Source organism: Octopus bimaculoides, chromosome 22 (genome assembly GCF_001194135.2).
Source record: "Octopus bimaculoides isolate UCB-OBI-ISO-001 chromosome 22, ASM119413v2, whole genome shotgun sequence".
In the NCBI taxonomy this organism is placed as follows: domain Eukaryota; kingdom Metazoa; phylum Mollusca; class Cephalopoda; order Octopoda; family Octopodidae; genus Octopus; species Octopus bimaculoides.
In genome coordinates, this window is record NC_069002.1 from 3995892 (window position 1) to 4015721 (window position 19830).

General features: G+C 36.9%; 1 protein-coding gene across 2 annotated transcripts in view; it reads left to right on the forward strand.

Moving 5' to 3' along the window:
- The first annotated feature begins 14042 nt into the window (after positions 1-14042).
- LOC106867675 (acyl-CoA 6-desaturase) overlaps positions 14043-19830 on the forward strand; it is a 56219-nt gene continuing 50431 nt past the window's right edge. The window contains exon 1 of one of the 2 annotated variants that reach the window (XM_014912624.2): positions 14043-14376. The gene's annotated coding sequence lies outside the window, so the exon portion shown is untranslated. The remainder of the gene's footprint in view (positions 14377-19830) is intronic. The other variant, XM_014912616.2, reaches the window with a different exon arrangement.

A 19830-nucleotide genomic window follows, 5' to 3' on the forward strand; every position in this document is an offset into this window, starting at 1 on the left:
GCACAACAGAAACAGAAGAGTGAGAGAAAGTTGTGGTGAAAGAGTACAGCAGGGTTCGCCACCATCCCCTGCCGGAGCCCCGTGGAGCTTTAGGTGTTTTCCCTCAATAAACACTCATAACGTCCGGTCTTGGAATCGAAATCGCGATCCTATGACCGCGAGTCCGCTGCCCTAACCATTGGGCCATTGCGCCTCCACATGGATATGCTCACCTTAACTGCTAACGGGTTAAAAACATAAGTGTTGTATCGGATCTACCCCACTACATCCCTCTAAAGCACACACTTGGCATTTGCCATCTTTTTGGTGAACTCATGACCTCCAAGGTGACGGTCATTGTCCAGGTTAAGAACCGCTGGACGAGTTCATTCACACCTGGGCCTGCTTAATCAATCTCTGATAGCAAGACACACATTCATTAGATGACAGCTTCGAAGGTACTCAACAAACTACAAGCGGAACAATACTTTCAGAAGCAGCAGTTAAAATCAGAATTAGATTTGCAAACGGAATATACAAACTATCAAGAGTCGAGTGAGAAACGTTCTTTGTATTTTCTCCTGACTCCCAAAATTTACAATGAAACAGTGATTTGTCCGTCTGCTACCTTTGTGTGCTATGTTTCGACGGCCTTGAACTTTCTCATTCATTAATCCACCGGCCTGGTCTTATACCTAAATTTTATCGACCTACAAAGGATGAAGAAAATGCTGACCCACATATACATGCCGGGACGTATGTATGTGTTTGCGTGTATATATGTATATATATATATTCGCGCGTGCGAGCGTACGATTTGTCAGATACATATAGGAAAAGATAGTCTCATGCATGCACTGAACATATAATTAAACATGTACGCAAACGCGCGCGTATACATACACACACACACACACATACACACGCATACACATTCAGACACACACGTTCAGTAACACAGACATCCATAATTACAGAGAAGCACTCTCTTACACACGTATAATTACAGAGGAAATCCCACAAAAATATAATTTAAAATAAAAATCTCTAAAACAAACATATACATATTTATATAAACTTATGTAGAAAGACGCCCAGAATCACAACACATACACACATACATATGCATGCGCACACACTCACGCACATGCACACGTACAAATAATTACATAGGAACACGTAATTATATAAGTATATAGCTTTCTTATACTGAAATATATTCATATAGATATACACATTATTACACACACACACGCACGTACACACACAGATGTACTAAGTCACATACATAGTATGTGAGAAAGACAGAGAGAGAGACAGACAGAGGGAGAGAGAAAGTGGGAGAAAGGGACAGAAAGGAAAAAGGGACAGAAAGAGACAGAGATGAAAAGAGTGAGAGAGAGAAATTGAATGCTAAACTGACAGATATATCTGGAGAGTTATAAAGAGGTTAGAATTGCATTATAAGGTTGGGCTAAACGTATGATTACTCGTAATTACATAAACTCGAGCGCAAATAGAGTTAGATAGAGGGATAAATAGCGAGACGTACGAACAGGAGACAGTTGGTGACACAGAGCTTTTTCAGTGGGTCATTTTTGGTGAAGCCATTCTTCGCCTGTTACATAATTCAGTCTCAGTTCTCTATGTTAACGTCATTGTTTAATAATAGTGACACAGAGAGAGAGAGGGGGGGGGATAGATAGATAGACAAAAAAGGATAGAGAATAAAGTGAGACATACAAAGTGAAAGAGTCGAGTCATTCCAATTGTCTGAGTCTTTTCCAACGTGAATAATCTTTTGAATTAAAATAGCTACACACGCACGCACAGACACAGACACACACACACACACCCTTGACTTGGTTGTTGGATTACAAGTTAGTTAATCGAATCGACCCCCAGAATTATTATTACTTGTAATGTCTGGTACTTATTTCATCGGACTTTTTTTGCCGAACTGCTATGATCATTAGGGGACATAAACAAATCGTCAAACGGTGAATGATAAACACGCACGCGTGCACAAGTTTCCGCATAGTTTCCGTCTACCAAATTTATCTTTCATTCACTCAGTTAATCATGATACCAAAACTGGATTCCCTTCTGTCAAGAGTTCCAGATGAGGGCAGCAACATCAAACTCTTTCATTCACCAAATGTCACATATCAGAAGAAGTTTAAGCAGTGAAAATGTTGTTGCAAAGCTTAATAGCGGTGCCTCAGCATTACCACAGCTCCCGAATTGAAACTGCTGAGGAGGGGAAAGACAAGGAGAAAAAAAGAGTAGAAAAAGTGCTTTTTTTTTGGAACATCGTTGGCGACTGCGTTTGTCCTTGTCTCTGTAAGGTTAAATGTTTGTATCAATTATATTTGTTTAAGTTCTGCCTCCACTCGCACTTGTGGACGATGTTGCTTCTTTTTATTACTTATAGACCTTGACACTCCAACCGCCTTTATATTAACGAACTTGTTCTATCTCTCCTTGATTGACAACTTGGAGACACACCCATCATAAATTTCATATATGGTAACACCTCGGAACGAGGTGACTCGGGTACAGTATGCAAAAGAGCTGCAACAAACAGCGGAATAGCGATATCCATCGTTCTCGCTCATTTATGAGGCGAATTGTCTCGTCTAGTTTCAGGTATTCAGTGTTTTTCAGCACTCGGCGTTTTTAAGGGATACTCCTCCTGGCGTATCTATGGTTGATGGGTAATTAGATATTGTTTAGGATGCGTGTTTCTCCAATATAAAACCAAGTTAATAGAAAATGCGTGTAGTAATTTCACAACACCGTGTAAGCATTTGAACATAATTTATTGTATTGCATTAGTATGCAAAGAAGGTTATGCATTACAATTAATGGAAACAGTCAGGTGAAAATAGAATATGACATGCAAGGAAAATGTCTTCAAAGTTTAACACTTGGGTTAGTTTTGGCATGCTAAGAAAAAAATATTAGTGCCGTGTCATGTCTTCTTTGATATCCTCAATTGAATATGCAGCCGTTAGAACAGCTATAAAGAAAATGTAATTCGAAGTTCGACCCTAGACATTCTAAAATTGGCGAGAGGGGAGAAAGTGGTATTGGCTCGGACGTCTCGGCACTCTGTGAAATTGGCGCCTTTATTGACTGTATTTGTAGGCTTTGTCCACGGAAAGTTCCAGATGGGCTAAAGAACTATCACGTGAACAACAGCCGTTGATTGGACAAGATCTCGGTTACGCACATGATCAAATCGTGATTAAACTGCGAATTGAAATTTCTTTGTGGCAAAACGCAGGTTTGAATCCAGTGCTATCAGCCGTAGAGAAAGAACCGACGGGAAGAAGTGGCGTTCTTCTTGTAGATTCGGTCTATACGAGCTAATTCCATTTTTGAGAAGAGCCACTTGACTTTACCAATAATAATTCAAGTAATGTACACGTGGGTCGTTACTTCCGGTTTCTATCACAATTTACTTTCATTTTTTTAAGGACAAATTTACTTTCACTTTACGACGGTAAACTGCATGTTAACCTAAATCTTTACACGGTAATCTTGAGGCTAGATAAAAATAAGTACAAATCCCCTCTCCACATATCGCCAAAAAGAAAAAGAAGAAAAAGTGGCGTTGTGCCTGTTCGGGAAATCGTCCCCTACACTCGTCGCCCTTGTGGTAATAAAGGAAAAAGATTATTATCGACTTAAGAGCTTGTGTCGAACAGCTGCTATCGCGTGCAGGTCGGATCTGGTTATCAGCTCGCTCTATTGTGAAGTCTGACACGCTACCTTCCTCTGGCAAGAAAGGGCTGCTAGTTTTCATCTGCCTGGTGGCTATGGGCGAAGCAAATGTGTGGTGGGCGCAGTTAACGGGTTTCTGGACGGAGCTTTTCCTTTCTGGACAAGTCCACATCTTTCAAGTATCATATAAAAAAGAGGGTGAAGGTAGAGAGATAGTCGCTGTCTTCCAGTGTATATTATGATAGATGCTTGTCAAAAGCTAGAATGAACGAGATGATGCAGATCTACTGCGACTGAAAACGCGGAATAAAAAACTTTCAAGGCCTTCCCTGAATCATTCTTGGTGGTTTTTCTATCTATCTATCTATCTATCTGCCTATCTAAGTATATTTGAAAGTATATACACACACACAATTTGCGCGCGTACATATCCCTTTCCCTTTCCCAATATCTAAAAACAAAAACAAAGAATTTTGCCCGTTTTCTCTCCCGAACATTGGAAACAAAAACCTCAATTGTTTTGTTTCGTTCAAGTATTGTTGTTCCTCAGCCTTCGTCTTGTAGTAAATAAAGAAAACATTATAATTATTCATTATTATCATTATTATTATTTAATTAATAAACGTGGAAACTTCGACATTCAGTTGTTATTTATTTTCTATTTTCTGTCTGTAAATTCGGACATTTACTGCCAAAGGGAGTTTTTGTTTTTATTTTCTAATAACCGTAAACATTTAAATACATACATGTGTGTATTTTTTCTTTTATTTCTTTATGCATATGTGTGTGTGTGTGTGTATCATATATATGTATATAATACATACACACACGCGCACGCAAAAACATACGCAAGACAAAGGCTTAGTATGAAACAGTTGAAACATACACATAATATTTACACCCCTCGTTAACTTTCTTTGTGTATATATATATATACACACTTAACTGCAAACATACACACAGTGTCCAATATATATTTTATATAAACACATACATAAGCTTACAGACGTTCTCGCGCTCTCTCTCACACACATCTTTGTATACACACACGCACATGTTACTGTATACACAAGATTACATACACGCTCTCTCTCTTTGATACACACACACACATACACCTTACTGTACACACACACACAATCATACACGGGTCGTCTTTCTCAAACACACTGCATCATAGAAAGGCTTATAAATTAACATACATCACAACAAATGACCCAACGAAAGAAGGAGCCTCCGTGCGGTCACTCATCGTGCTAAAAACAGCAGCCAGGTTCTCTCAAATCACAACGTATCACCATCTTCACAGGAAAGGAAGAACACAGTATATTAACTGAAATGTATAGTATTGAATATCCATCACGGCTGATCTTACCAATCGGTTTCGCGCAAGGAATACAACGGAGTGTTAGGTAACAATCCCATTATATAACTTTACGCTCGTCAGAGTTAGCCAATATGGAAGGGAATATGGAGACTAGAGAGCAGTCGATATGGAAACTCTGACGGGCATAAGGTTATATAATCGGATTGCTACCTAACACTCGATTGTATTCCTTGCGCCAAACCGTTCATAAATTTGTGTTGTAAGATTCTTGATGTGAAACCGTGTATTTTGGGATGATCATTTGTTTTCAAAGTAAACACACGTATTATATATTCCTTCTTCACTCTTTTATTACTGTTCTTATTTTAACTTATGTCCATTGTCTGGAAATCTTAAGTCACACATCTGTGACCTCTTCAGCGACACTCGTGTGTGCTCCTGCTCCGCTTAGTCCATTCTGTTCTCTCTGTATAAACCAGCTACCCGAATCGACAATACGCTGGTAGATAAAGCAATTAAGGATATGAAGACAGGGAAAGCACCTGGCCCATCAGGAATCACCACTGAGATGCTTAAAATATTGGGCAGTGTGGATAATGGTCTTGTCACCCGGATCGTAAATCAGGTAGTTCATCAAGGAGTCATACCCAATGGTAAAGGTTATACTTTAGATAGAAATAACTACGACTTAGAGGTCCTACAAAAGAAACTGATAGAATAAGTACCAGACAAACAATTAAAGAAGAATATATTAATAACAGTGGGATCTTTTCTGTTTGGCTGTTGTTATGTATAAATGTGAAGACGTATGGCCTCGTGGTTTCGGTTCCTAGACAGGGTGGTACGTTATGTTCTTGAGCAAAAACACTTCATCTCACGTTGTTCTACGATCTCTTCAACACCTGACGCATGGTCTACAATGCGCCTGTGCAGGCAAAGTTGATGTGATAGAGCGAGTGAGCTAGTACAGCACATACATTAAATCGCTATTAAATTTGTGCAGATCGTCCGGCAACAGCTGAACACTTATAACATCGTCTTCGATGGGCGTCAGTTAATAAGCAACTTTAACTAATGGTTAAATAAAGTCGCTTATCATGTAAAAACTTTTATTAACTATAGTTTATTTTATATTTAAAAGTGAAATGGGGGTTCTTTTCCTGTCTTTATTTCTATTTACCTTATAATGCTTTCTGTTCGTAGCCTTTCGCTCGTGGTTTTTAAATGCCCATTTATCGTAGTCGCGAGCAGACATAAACATCCTCTCGAATAAGTCACCCTCGACCTAACGGGACATCTGTGACATGACAAGTGATGGTGGCGATGGAAAGCGGGGAGGAGGGAGTTGCACTCTAACACTTGAGACTGGTACTTTATATATATATATATATATATATATATATATATATATATATAAGGATTTCGTAATGAGATAAAAAAAAAACCAAGGCTGTGTATAATATAGAACATTTATAAATAGAAGGTCTTACAGCTGTTTCCAGGATATTTCTTATATCCCTTCATCGGAGATGGTGCTCCAGCAATGCTTGGTTGCCGCTCTGGCTTTCAGACAATGGTGAAATGGGAAGTCTCCTGACGCAATTGGTACGCATTGTACACTCCATCGCCAAGCATTGATGGTTAAAAGAATGCCCGACCATTTGAAGATTGTATTGAATGATGTGGTCAAAACGGTAAATTTTATACTTACTTCGCTGATGAAATCTCATAAGATGGGAACATCTCCCCCGCCTCTACTTGTTAGCTCTTAAAGACAAGATCCTCTCCTAAACGTATTGTCTTTATTTTCCAAAACTTGGGCTTAGCTAGCATAACTGGCAATATCCTCGCTGGTCGCTGTTTTCCATATTTGAAACTCTCTTGTAGGAAGATTGTGTCTTCTAATTGGAAGGGTTGTCTTGGTTAATTGAAGTTTCTGAACTAGCTGTATTACATTTGTGGAACTGTTGTGTGTGTGTGTGTGTGTGTGTTTATATGCACACATATATACAGACATACACACTTATATATCTATATGCATATGTACACACATATATGCAATTGTATGTATACGTACATTCATAGACACAGACACACAGCATACGTACACTCAAACACACACACATATGGTAGAGGGGCATACATACATAGATTTTGAAGGCGGTTCTTCACCATGGCCTGAGCTGAGACGGCTAAAAACAAACTAAAGAGAACTAAGAACCACAGAGAGACCTCAGTTCGTGTTCATCAACCGTTAAACTACAGGGAAAGTGAAAGAAAGTAGAGATAGACGGAGAAATGGTAATGTGGGCCAAAAGTGGTGGGTGCAGTGGTGAGAATAAAAGAGAGAGAAGCAGAGCGATAGAGTTGGTAATGTGAGCTAGAGAGGTGGCGGCGTCGGTGTAAAAGGAAAATGGGCTCCACTCATTCACTTTAACAAAGGAAGAATAAACTGGATACGTGAGTGAAGGAGATCGCTTGATGTAGGAGTCGTCTGTCCGAAAGAAACAGCAGATATTACTCTCCTTACGCCGTGTCAAGGAGGCAGTAAGCTACGTGAGATCGTTCGGGTTGCTAGAAATAGCAACTGAATCTCTTTTACATCACATGTACTGTCTTAAAACAAACAAGCATTGGACAATGCAATACGGGTAAAATATATTATTTGGGGGTGGTGGAGAAGAAAAAAAAAGGGTTGTTTACCATTGGAATATAACTGTATCTGGGGTTAAACAATATTGGCTCAATAGAAACTCAGGATCTTTTCTGTTTGGCTGTCAATTTTCAATTTCTTCAGTTTTGTTCCAGTAGATTTCATATTTGATATAATGGTGTAGTTTTGTATGGTAATTATTGATATGAAATTCATTTTCTCCTTAAATCGATAAATAAAGAGTTAATAGCTTTTAAAGTTTGCAAACGACAGCTTCCAAATCCTGTTTTCTGACTGGGTAAAAACGATCAAACTTTAAAACTATGTAACTTAAAAAAAAAAAATTTTTTTTAAATTCTGGAACAAGTGAATTATTTCCTGGGATTCAGCGTGAAAAATTACGTGAAAAATGTTTAGCGGTATTTTTTTTCGGCTCTTTACATTCTGAGTTCAAATTACGTTGAGGTCGATTTTGCTTTTCATCACTTCGATGAAATAAGTACTAGTCAAATACTGGGGTTCGATGTAATCAACTTGATCCTCTCCTTAAAACCGTTAGTTTTGTGTCAAAATTTGAAGCATTCATTGTATAAGTTATGTGATATTAGTTAATTAAAATATGCCTGGTCCTGTGCCAATATTTGAGTCAACCCCCCCCCCCCAAGCCCGAAACATTATTGACATTGGTTTCAAATTTTGACACATGATTGTACTTTATTTTATCGACCTCGAAAGAATGATAGATAATACAGCAGTTCTTGGCTGTATTTCGACCGTCGGGATTAACTATGTATCTATCTATATTCTCCGGGATGCGAACCTGGACAAGACTTTTTTAAAATTGAAATGCTGCTATTCATGCAGCAAGCTCTGCCCCTTTCACATTGCGGATGTTGCCAAAGGGAAAGGCAAGCATACCGGAAGGGGAGAGAGAGAGAGAGAGAGAGAGGGAGGAAGTGTTGTTAACAAGGGGTCGCGTTGACAAGGGTCGCTTTGACCCTCGCTGACAACCCAGTTTCTGTTCATGCCTGGTGCCATTCCACTCGAGGCATGTCGCTAATGCATTTGGGAAAGGCGTGAACACCCCGACACTACCCTTCCTGCCCATCCACTCGCTCTTTAAGAGAGCACACACACACACACACAGCACTCAAGGATACACCCAAGGAAGATCAGCTGCTGCAAATTCAATCATAAACTAACTTCCTGCCATCAAGCGACTACAAAACCCGCTAGAAAATAAGTTACGGTGGTGCTCCAGCATGGCCGTAGTCTTAAGAGTGAAACCATTAAAATAAAACAATAAAACACATACACCTCAATTTTTTTAAAGACAGTATGGTTTGATGCGAGGAAGATTAAGTTCTTATTTCTAGCAGGTGCAGGGACCTTCTATCTCCTAGGAATAGCAGGGAGAAGGCTCATATGTCAAGCCTGTCCGTCTCTCTCTCTCTCTCTCTCTCTCAGCCCCAGGTAAGGCCAAATCGACCAGGCCTATGGTCAAATATATTCTAATCGCGTCCAGCCATCTTCTTGAATATCTAGGACCACAGTAGCTTATATCTGTCATTTTCAAGACTATAGTATTAATTTTTTTAAGATGCGAGGGAGATTAGGCTGTTATTCCTAGCAGGTGGAGGGACCTATCTGATAGAAATTAGAGAGAAGTTTTGTTATGTTAAGTCTGTCTGTCTATCTATCTATCTATCTATCTATCTATCTATCTATCTATCTATCTATCTATCTATCTATCTATCTATCCATATCTCTATCTATCTACCTACCTATCTATCTATCTTTATTTATTTATTTATTGTCTGCTCTTTCTAGCCGGTCGAGAGACAATGCAATGGGCAAACTTCCTCGGTGATTCGGGTATATATGTAGTACACAGTGTATCAATGTCATTGTTTAGCAACCAGATAAGCGCAGTTTCAGAAGACATAGCTATTATTTAAGGCATTCCATCCGTTATTAGTCCTATTTTTTTTTCCTAATTCAGATATAGTGTATGTAGGACTAAATTTATGTAATATAGCATTCTTTTTTTAATTGGGTAAAAAAAAAAAAACAGGACTTTAGGGCGTGATATTTTTAGCAAGGCGAGCGACAGACCACACAGGGTTGTTTCTTTGTTGATTCGTGACCAAATGAATTATTCGGTTATTCGGACAAATGTTTATATTAACGAACACGACAAGGGGATAGAGAGAGAGAGAGAGAGAGAGAGAGACACACACACACACAAATATACACATGCAAACTTACTCAAACTCACACACACATACAAACTTACACAAACACAACATACAAAGAGACACGTACACAAATATACATCTACACACACACAAACACCAACGAAATCACGTCCTCATAAGAATGCTTGACTTTCTTTTCAGAAAGAATGTTTTGTTTAAGGATTATTACAAAAGAATCGAACATATTTAATCACTGATTAGCATTTCTGATTAATAATTTATTTTCTGCATAAAAAGATTACCAATTAAATAAATAAAACTATAACATTTTTATTTATTTTTATTTAAAATTCTGTTTCGTGGATCTAGGATCGAAACGGAGAAAGCAGTTTTAAATATTGTGGATTTACGTATATGTGTGTGTGTTATTTCTTTACTACCCACAAGGGGCTACACACAGAGGGGACAAACGGATTAAGTCGGTTATATCGACCCCAGTGCGTAACTGGTACTTATTTAATCGATCCTGAAAGGATGAAAGGCAAGGTCGACCTCGGCTGAATTTGAACTCAGAACGTAACAGCAGACGAAATACCGCTAAGCATTGGAAAAGCAGGTACACACACACACACACGTGTGTGTTCGATTTTATAAAGGAGAAAGACCATTTAATATATAAAGCGGAGGCTATCTTGTATTTTATTGGAAGAGAATACTATCGGGTTATTCAAGGCCCCAGAGTTTCGTGTTAAATCATCAAACTCTAGGCCTCTGAGCTCTTGTGATATTCTCCGCTAATAAATGACTGTGCGTGTGTATGTCTGTCTGTCTGTCTGTCTATCTATCTATCTATCTATCTATCTATCTATCTATCTATCTATCTATCTATCTATCTATCTATCTGGGTTAAGGCTACCATTGGTTTCATGTTAAGAGAGAAATCTCTTAACAATTATCAAGCCTTCCACATGGAACATAGTTCCGAATGTTCCATGTGACAGGATTAATAATTGTTAAGGGATTTCTCTTTTGCATGAAACCAATGGCAGCCTTAATCCATAAATAATCTTTATCCACCACTGTGGTGTTCGATATTAACACACACACACACACACACACACAGAGGGTTGAACAGAAGAACACAAACTAGAGGAAAACTTAACGGACGGGAAATTTAGACAAAGACACGGTACACGGAATATGCTTATATTAACATATATACACACGCTAACATCGAACAATGAGAATGAGTGCTCAATATAGCATTCGTGGATAAATATTCTTTATATGTCAGTTAACAAGGCTACCATTGGTTTCGTACCGAGAGAAATCTCAGCAATTATCAAGCCTGCCATATTGGGACGATACTGTTCGCCTCCATTTTGGATGAAGACACAACGAAGTGTTATTCTTTTACTTGTTTCAGTCATTAGACTGTGGCCATGCTGGGGCACCATCTTGAATTTTAGTCAAACGAATCAACCCCAACACTTATTCTTTAAGCCTAGTACATATTCTATCTGTCTCTTTTGCCGATTTGCTAAGAACGGGAACATAAACACACCAACACTGGTGTTTAGGTGGTGGCGAGGGACCAACACTCCCCTCACCCTCACACATGTACGATGGGCTTCTTTCGGTCTCCGTCTACCAGATCCACTCACAAGGCTTTGGTCGGGCCGAGGCTATCGTAGAAGACGCCGAAGTTGTCACGCAGAGGGACTGAACCTGGAACCATGTGATTGGGACGCAAACGTCTTACCATACAGTTATGCCTGCGCCTATATTCTTACCATAATGTATGAGAGACATGAAGTTCCTAGTTATTTAACTAAGAAAACCATAATTATTCAATAAAATAACTCGAAAATATTATAATATAGACTAGAGCAGCAAGCTGGCAGAATCGTTAGCAAGCCGGGAAAAATGCTCGGCGACATTTCGTTCGTCTTTATGTTCTGAGTTCAATTTCTGCCGAGATTGATTTTGCCTTTCATCCTGGGTTCGATGTAATCGACATAATCCCTCCCGATCTTGCTGGATTTGTGCCAAAATTTGAAACCAATATTATATTGTAGACTGAATATTATGGCTCTAAAAGTGAACCATGCGTTTCTGGTTGCCTCTTAGGCCCTCGTCGGGAGCACAGGACAGTATTGTATTTATTAAGTAGGCTTAGGTTCATGGAGCCAATATTGAAACCTCGCTCTCCCTCCTCTCTCTCTATTATATATATATATATATATATATATATATATATATATAGGTTCCATAGAGCTAAGTCTACTTCTTAAATGCAATATTGTGCTTCTGACGAGGGCCTAAAAGTAATCAGAAAAGCACGATTCGCTTTTAGAACTATAATATTCAACGGAAACTCTATTCCATCTATATTATGTTATTGAGTTATTTTATATACTCAATATATAGAGCATACCCAATATATAAGTTTAATAATGCATACTTGAGAAACAGAACTTAATATCTATCTATCCATCTATCTATCTATCTATCTATCTATCTATCTATCTACTTACCTACATATATATTTGGCTGAAAAGTTACACAAGTGATTCAAGGTTCGGGACTTTCGTGTATGGCATTATGTGTGTGTGTGTGTGTGTGCGTACACATATATTTATGTATACAAATACACATTTTTCTTTGAGCCCTCAACTCCGAAAGAAATCGTAGAGGTGCTCTAATGAAACAGCGTGTTTGGGGCATTTGAAGATAGTACGGAGAGCCCACCCCTCTCTGGGTTACAGTTACATACATATTAAAAAACAAACAAAACAGAAGAAACAGTTAACTTATAAAACTGTAATGACGAATATATTGACACGTTTGTATATTTCATGAATTCTCTTTACTTTTACGAGGTATAATATTCTTCTCCACACAAGACATATCTTACCTGCCGATGAAGTAACGAGACTAACTCTGCGTGGTGGTCGCCAGGCCTGCTAATAGCGCCAATTGTCTTTCAGTGTACTGTCTTAAGAATAAAAGGACTCACTAGATAACAGGGACCTTAGAATAGTATAGCTGAACCCTTCTTTCCATCAAAAAAAAAAAAAAAAAATTAAGGCAGGATGATCACGATTGGAACGCCTTTAGGTATAGGTCTGATCAATCAATATTTAGGGTTAAACAACGACGACAGCCGATCTATCTATCTATCTGGCTGGCTGTCTATCTATCTATCTATCTGTCTATCTATCTATCTATCTATCTATCTATCTGGCTGTCTGTCTGTCTATCTATCTATCTATCCGATTTCCCTTGTCTTATCCATCTAAACCTCTCTCTCTCTCTGGCCTTTGTCTTTTCCTCCTATCTTTCTTGTACACACAAACGTACATATGTCTAAATCATACGCGCATTTTACATCTTTTTATATGTGACGGAAAGCAAAGAGAGTTTGAATATTTATAATCAATTCAACGTATGTGAAATTTGTTCTTTGCATCCTGTTTTCATCCAATATCACTGTATACTCCTAAAAAATTCATACTTTTTCTTTCTTGCATTTTTCCGTTTTAATTTTTCCTTCCTTCATTTGGTCTCCTTCTTGTCTTGATATATATATATATATATATATATATATATATATATTATTAAATATATATTCTTTATGCATTTTAGTTGCATCTGACATATTGTGTGACCTTGGATGTATGTGCATGCATGGTAACGGGAGTGCTTTTAATGTGCAGCTTGCCTGTATTTTCCGTTGGAATTTTGGTGGTCGCCAAGACACGAGCTTGTAGAGATAGGTGCATAGGAGAGAAAGAGAGAGGCAAGAGACTGAGTCACTCACACACGCGCGTGCGCGCACGCATAATTACACTTTCACACCCGCACACGTACGCACGTATACAAAGGTAGAGTTGTATAAAGAGAGAGAGAGAGAGAGAGAGAGAGAGATTTGGAGGATGTCTGTAGATAGTTACAGAGCAGAGCATAAGAGACTCAGAGAGAGAGAGAGAGGGAGAGAGAGAAAGAGTAGACAGAATAGTGTAGATATATAGAGTGAAGGAAGACAGAATCAGAAAGGATGAGAGAGAGAGAGAAAGAAAGAGAAAGAGCGACATAGCTGCGCGCGCGCATATATATATCTATACATACACACATACATGCATACACACATACAGAGGAGAGAGAGAGAGAGAGCTGTGTAGATAGATAAATAGACAGAGGGAGGAAGGCGAGTTAGAGAGTTGAATAGACAATGAGAAAGTGAGAGTGGAGAGTGAGAGAGAGACTGAAAGCTGAAGAGATTGAATAGATAGATAGTGAGAGTGAAGACAGAGAGAGAGAGAGAGAGAGTTGAATAGTTATAGAGAGAGTGAGAGCGGAGCGAGAAAGAAAGAGAGCGAGAGAGACAGACAGACAGTTGAATAGATAGACAGAGAGAGTGGAGTGAGAGAGAGATAGTCAGAAAGCCATCGTTTTGCCGGCAGATTGCTCCTGTTTGTTGGTGGTGCGTACGTGTCTTCTTTCTATTATTTATTTCTGTTATATATTTATTCACCTACATCAAACACTTCATTCATTGCTCTTTATTATTTACTGTTCAGCTCATTAATGCCTATTAATCACCAAAGTGGTGGAAATCTTTGATTTAATTTTAATAAGCGATTTGGATTTAAAAAAAAATTTCTCGGTTGCCTCAGCATTTTCGGTCCATTTGGATAAATAATATGGATGTGGAAATAGATGTGGATGTTATTAACCAGTTTTTGTTCTTACACAAACTTGATTCCATGCCTCTTTCTTATTCTACAGCTCCTGTGATTATACACTCATTTTTATTGTATACACAAACATAGAGAGAGTGAGAGAGAGAGAGAGAGACACCTAATGCATATATATATATATATATATATATATATATATATAATTCAACACGGACGCTATGCATGTATAGACACATATATAACACACAAACACATTTTATGCATATATAAACACCCTTTATACATACACACACACACACACACATATATATATATATATACATACATAAGAAACAGCTCCGAAACAAATTTATATATACATGTATTTGTAAATGCACACACATGCATCTATGTTGTGTGGTTGTGTCTGATTATATATATATATATATATATATATATATATATATATATTATGTATATATACACTCACACACTCATGTATGTGAGCGAGTGTGTGTAGTGTATGTATGTATCTTAAGACTCTTGACAACAACTAGGTCTGACTCACGTTGCTTTCACCCTATCTTATTTAGAATTTGAATTATGATAATCTGGAATTATGATAATCTTCAAGAATATTAATGAAAGCTGCCAGGCTGTTTGTTATATTACAACTGGGCTGTTGGAACGTGTTCTTACAAAAGACATATATGTAGAAATATAATAATGATAGTAGTAATAATAATACTAATAATAATTATGATGGTGATGACCGTGGTATTATCTCATTCTTCCGAATTTTGAATGGTGACGGGGGAATTGGAGGTGGTTTTCATTATTTTTCTATATGTCGGTTTTAGATTTTCTTTCCTCCCTATTTTTCGTTAATAAAACAAAACAAACAATCGCTTTATTAGGTGAAAATGAAAATCACAGATTTATAAACCTTTGGTTCCCCCCCCCCGTTAGTTTTCCTTCTGTTTGTCTCGGTCTAAACCAATAACTCTTATTTAAGACAGACTTCATTCACACAATAAGGAGAATAAACAAACAATAAAACTACCATGATTAATAATAGCCTTCCTTCTTTTTAATATGGACACAAAAGACTCGACGATATATCTATGTACAGTCTCTTCATTGTCTTTTTTTTTCCTCGAAGGCTTTTAGCTATTGTAGTGGGAAAGAAATGGCTTATTAAAATGGAATGGAAACCGGGTCGCGGAGTCGGTTCGCCGGGAGTTTACCGTGTACTGTAGACAGTTGTATAATTCTCACTTTCTATTGTTCTTTCAAATAATGCTCGAAGAATTGAATAACAGTGGCTGCTGGGATAGATTCGATCGACAATATCCCTTCTCCTCTTTTCTTTTTTTCTTTTTACTCTCCTTATGTAAATAATATAATAAAGTTCCCCGGTAAAGCCGACTGACTCCATGATCCGGTCTCTCTACACACTGCTGTTATCGGGAGAGATGGCTCCGTTTCACGTTGCTTCCCGCTAAACATCTCAGCCTTCATACTTATGTAAGAAGCTAGGAAGAAAATAAAAAGGAAAAGAAAGTGGCGTTTATCGTCGTGACTTGCTGATGAAATTTCCTGAGTTCCATGTACTCCACGAGCCGGTTTCGATTCCTGGTGACATCCACTTTGGTGTGTTCACACCGCGTTACTGCTAACTAATTCTTGCTAGTAACATTCGTCGCCCACGTTCGAATCCCCAACGGAGTTCTATTTTACGATCTTTCGAGACGGTATGAAGCTGTCTGGATAAGCATGAATGCCTCTGTTTTACTTTTATTTCTCGCCCCCCCCCCCTCTGAATTAAGCTGGCTCTAATTTTCTTTAGGAAATCACAATGACTTCATTATCTTTTCCCTTTAAACTTTATTCGAAAGGAAATGTACAAAAAAACTGGCTCGTGCTTCTTAGGGGTTTAAATCTAACTCTCATCTTCCTGAGGATGGAGTCTGCTTTGTCATTTTCTTTTTTTATCATGGATAAAACGAAGTATGTGGTCGATCGCTCAATCTGGTACAAACAGAAACCTAATTCACCTAAACGTCATTTTTCTTTTCCCCTAATACAGGATGGTCGCTGCTGGAACGGCAACGATCACAGGTCTGCTTCATCAGAGCCGGCCTGTTAGATACCAGTAATATACTGTGGCTATTGAATCAGTTATACAGTCCCTCCCTCATTTTCTGTTTATGAAGAAAGACCAGCCTTGAGCCTCGTCTACTTCAGTTGAACGAAGATTGTGATGCTAATGTCTGACTTAACAGACGCGAGCCATTCAGATCTTTAATAGCAGAGCTTAATGAAAGAAATGATGTGGCGTTCGTGACATGGCCTCTTTCTTCTTTATATTGTTTTAATATTAATTTATATTAGGCAACATAAGTGAATTAAAATTAAATATATTTTTCTCTTCCGACTGAGTGAGGCGAACTCTGGTTGTCGCAGATGGCATTCGTTTTAAAAGTGACGGGATGGAGGATGTAATTTCGCTATTTTTCTTATTCGCCTTCTAAATATGTAGTGGAAAACGGAGAGGGAAGCAGGATGATGTGGTGTTCATCACGGTTAATTGGGAAGAAATTCATCTATAACATGACTACCCGTTCACCGAAGCCGAAGTATGCAGAGACGCGCGCGCGCACACACATACATTATATAATATGTATGCATATATGCATGCATGTATGTATAGATGAATATATATATGTATGTATGTATGTGTGTGTTTGTGTGTGTGTATGTATACACTGTCTGAGATGCATTGTGCCTGTATAACACACAGATATATACATGTATCTCTAGCACAAGTATATACATGTATATATGTGTGTGTATGTATATATATATATATATATATATATACTCTCTCTATATATATATGTATGTATATATAGAGAGATGTATATATAAATACATTGGTACACACACACATTTATAGTCTGTGTGAGACATGTGCCTGTGTGTGTGTACAGCATACATAAATGTGTGCTGTCAACGAAAGAAATCTAGTCTGTTTTATTGAATTATGAAATATTTTCTTTCCCATTCATATCGAAGTGTCACTATTGTATCTGTCCGTATGTGCACACATATATATGTGTGTGTGTGTCTCTCTCTCTGTCACTTATATATTTATACATGTATATAGTTCTACCTATGTTTTCTAATGGTGCTATATATATATATATGTGTCCGTCCGTCCGTCGCTGTCCGTGTCATTCATTTGCAATGATTTCATGTCTGTTATGACATTTCTCTCTCTGCTAAATCTTTTTGTTATTAATCAATGATGTCAACATAATACTATCCTCATCTCTCTCTCTCTCTCTCTCTCTCTCTCACGTACACACTCTTTCCCTCTCCTATTGTATGTGACAGTATATCTGTGTATGTGTGTACACACACGCGCACGCACGCACACACACACACAGACAGTTTAACTCTCTGTATATATAAATGTATATATATATATAGTCTGGGTGTGTATGTACGTATGCATGTATATATATAATGTATGTATATATATACATGCATACTATATATGTACACATATATGTACATTATATATAAGTACATAGGTATATATAGTATGTATATATATATATATATATATATATATATAGTATGTGTATATGTATATATAATGCATGTATATATAGTATGTATATATATGATGTATGTATCTATATATAGATGTGTATGTATGTATATAGTATGTATACATGTATTTATGTATATATCTATATATAGTATGTATGTATAGTATATATATATATATATATATATATATAGTATGTATATATATATATATATAGTATGTATATATATATATATATATATATATAGTATGTATATATATATATATATAGTATGTATATATATATATATGTAGTATGTATATATATATATATATAGTATGTATATATATATATATAGTATGTATATATATATATATAGTATGTATGTATATATTTATATATAGTATGTATGTATATATTTATATATAGTATGTATATATTTATATATAGTATGTATGTATATATATATGTATAGTATGTATATATAGTATGTATGTATATATATATGTATAGTATGTATATATAGTATGTGTATATATATATATATATAGTATGTATGTATATATATAGTATGTATATATATAGTATGTATATATATATATATATATATAGTATGTATATATATATATAGTATGTATATATAGTATGTATATATATATATATATATATATATAGTATGTATGTATATATATAGTATGTATATATATATATATATATATAGTATGTATGTATATATATAGTATGTATATATATATATATATAGTATGTATGTATGTATATATATATATAGTATGTATGTGTATATATAGCATGTATAGATTGTGTGTATGTATATATATAATGTGTGTATGTATACATAGTTTAAATCTGTGCGTGTATATATATATATATATATATATATATATATATCAGAGAGAGAGAGAGACACGCACATTTGATATCTGTGTGCATGTATATCTATGTATATAATGTGTGTGTGTCTGCATGTATATATTGGTGTGCACAGGCTATGGGGGGAGGGGGGAGGTAACGTTGCTAGAGACCCGCAAAATGAAAAGGGACAAATGAACCCAGCATGGGTTCAACGGTTGTCTAGCAACAGCACACAACAGTGCGGGTGGATTAAAACACCTTAAAAAAAGCACTTGTATCAACCCCATTAGCCTGGTGTTGACTGGCAGAGTTAAATACTAGGGTTTGGTCTCTGGTGTTGGATAAATCAATCCATCGGCAAATATATAGTACTCGTGGCCGACAAATATATTCAAGAAATGGCCATCTCCTACAAGCACCACCCCTACTATATATATGTATATATAGGTATAGATAGATATACACACATGCATATATTGCGGGGGCGTATAGATACTCAACATTTGTGTCTGAGCACTCAATAAAACCATTTGTGTGAAAAAAATGACATCATAATCAAACCCCAAATCTTTACTGACTGGCGAATATCCTTTTATTGCAGCGCTGTATAAGAAGGCCCATGCCTTCTGATAGAAGGCATGGGGTCGACGTAATAGTTTCCGGTCATCCTGCTCTTGCTTATCGCTGGATATTTTTAACTATGGATACTTAAGCGCCTGGCGTACATGTCGAACTAGTGGATGCTTCTTGCTATATATATATATATATATATATATATATATATATATAT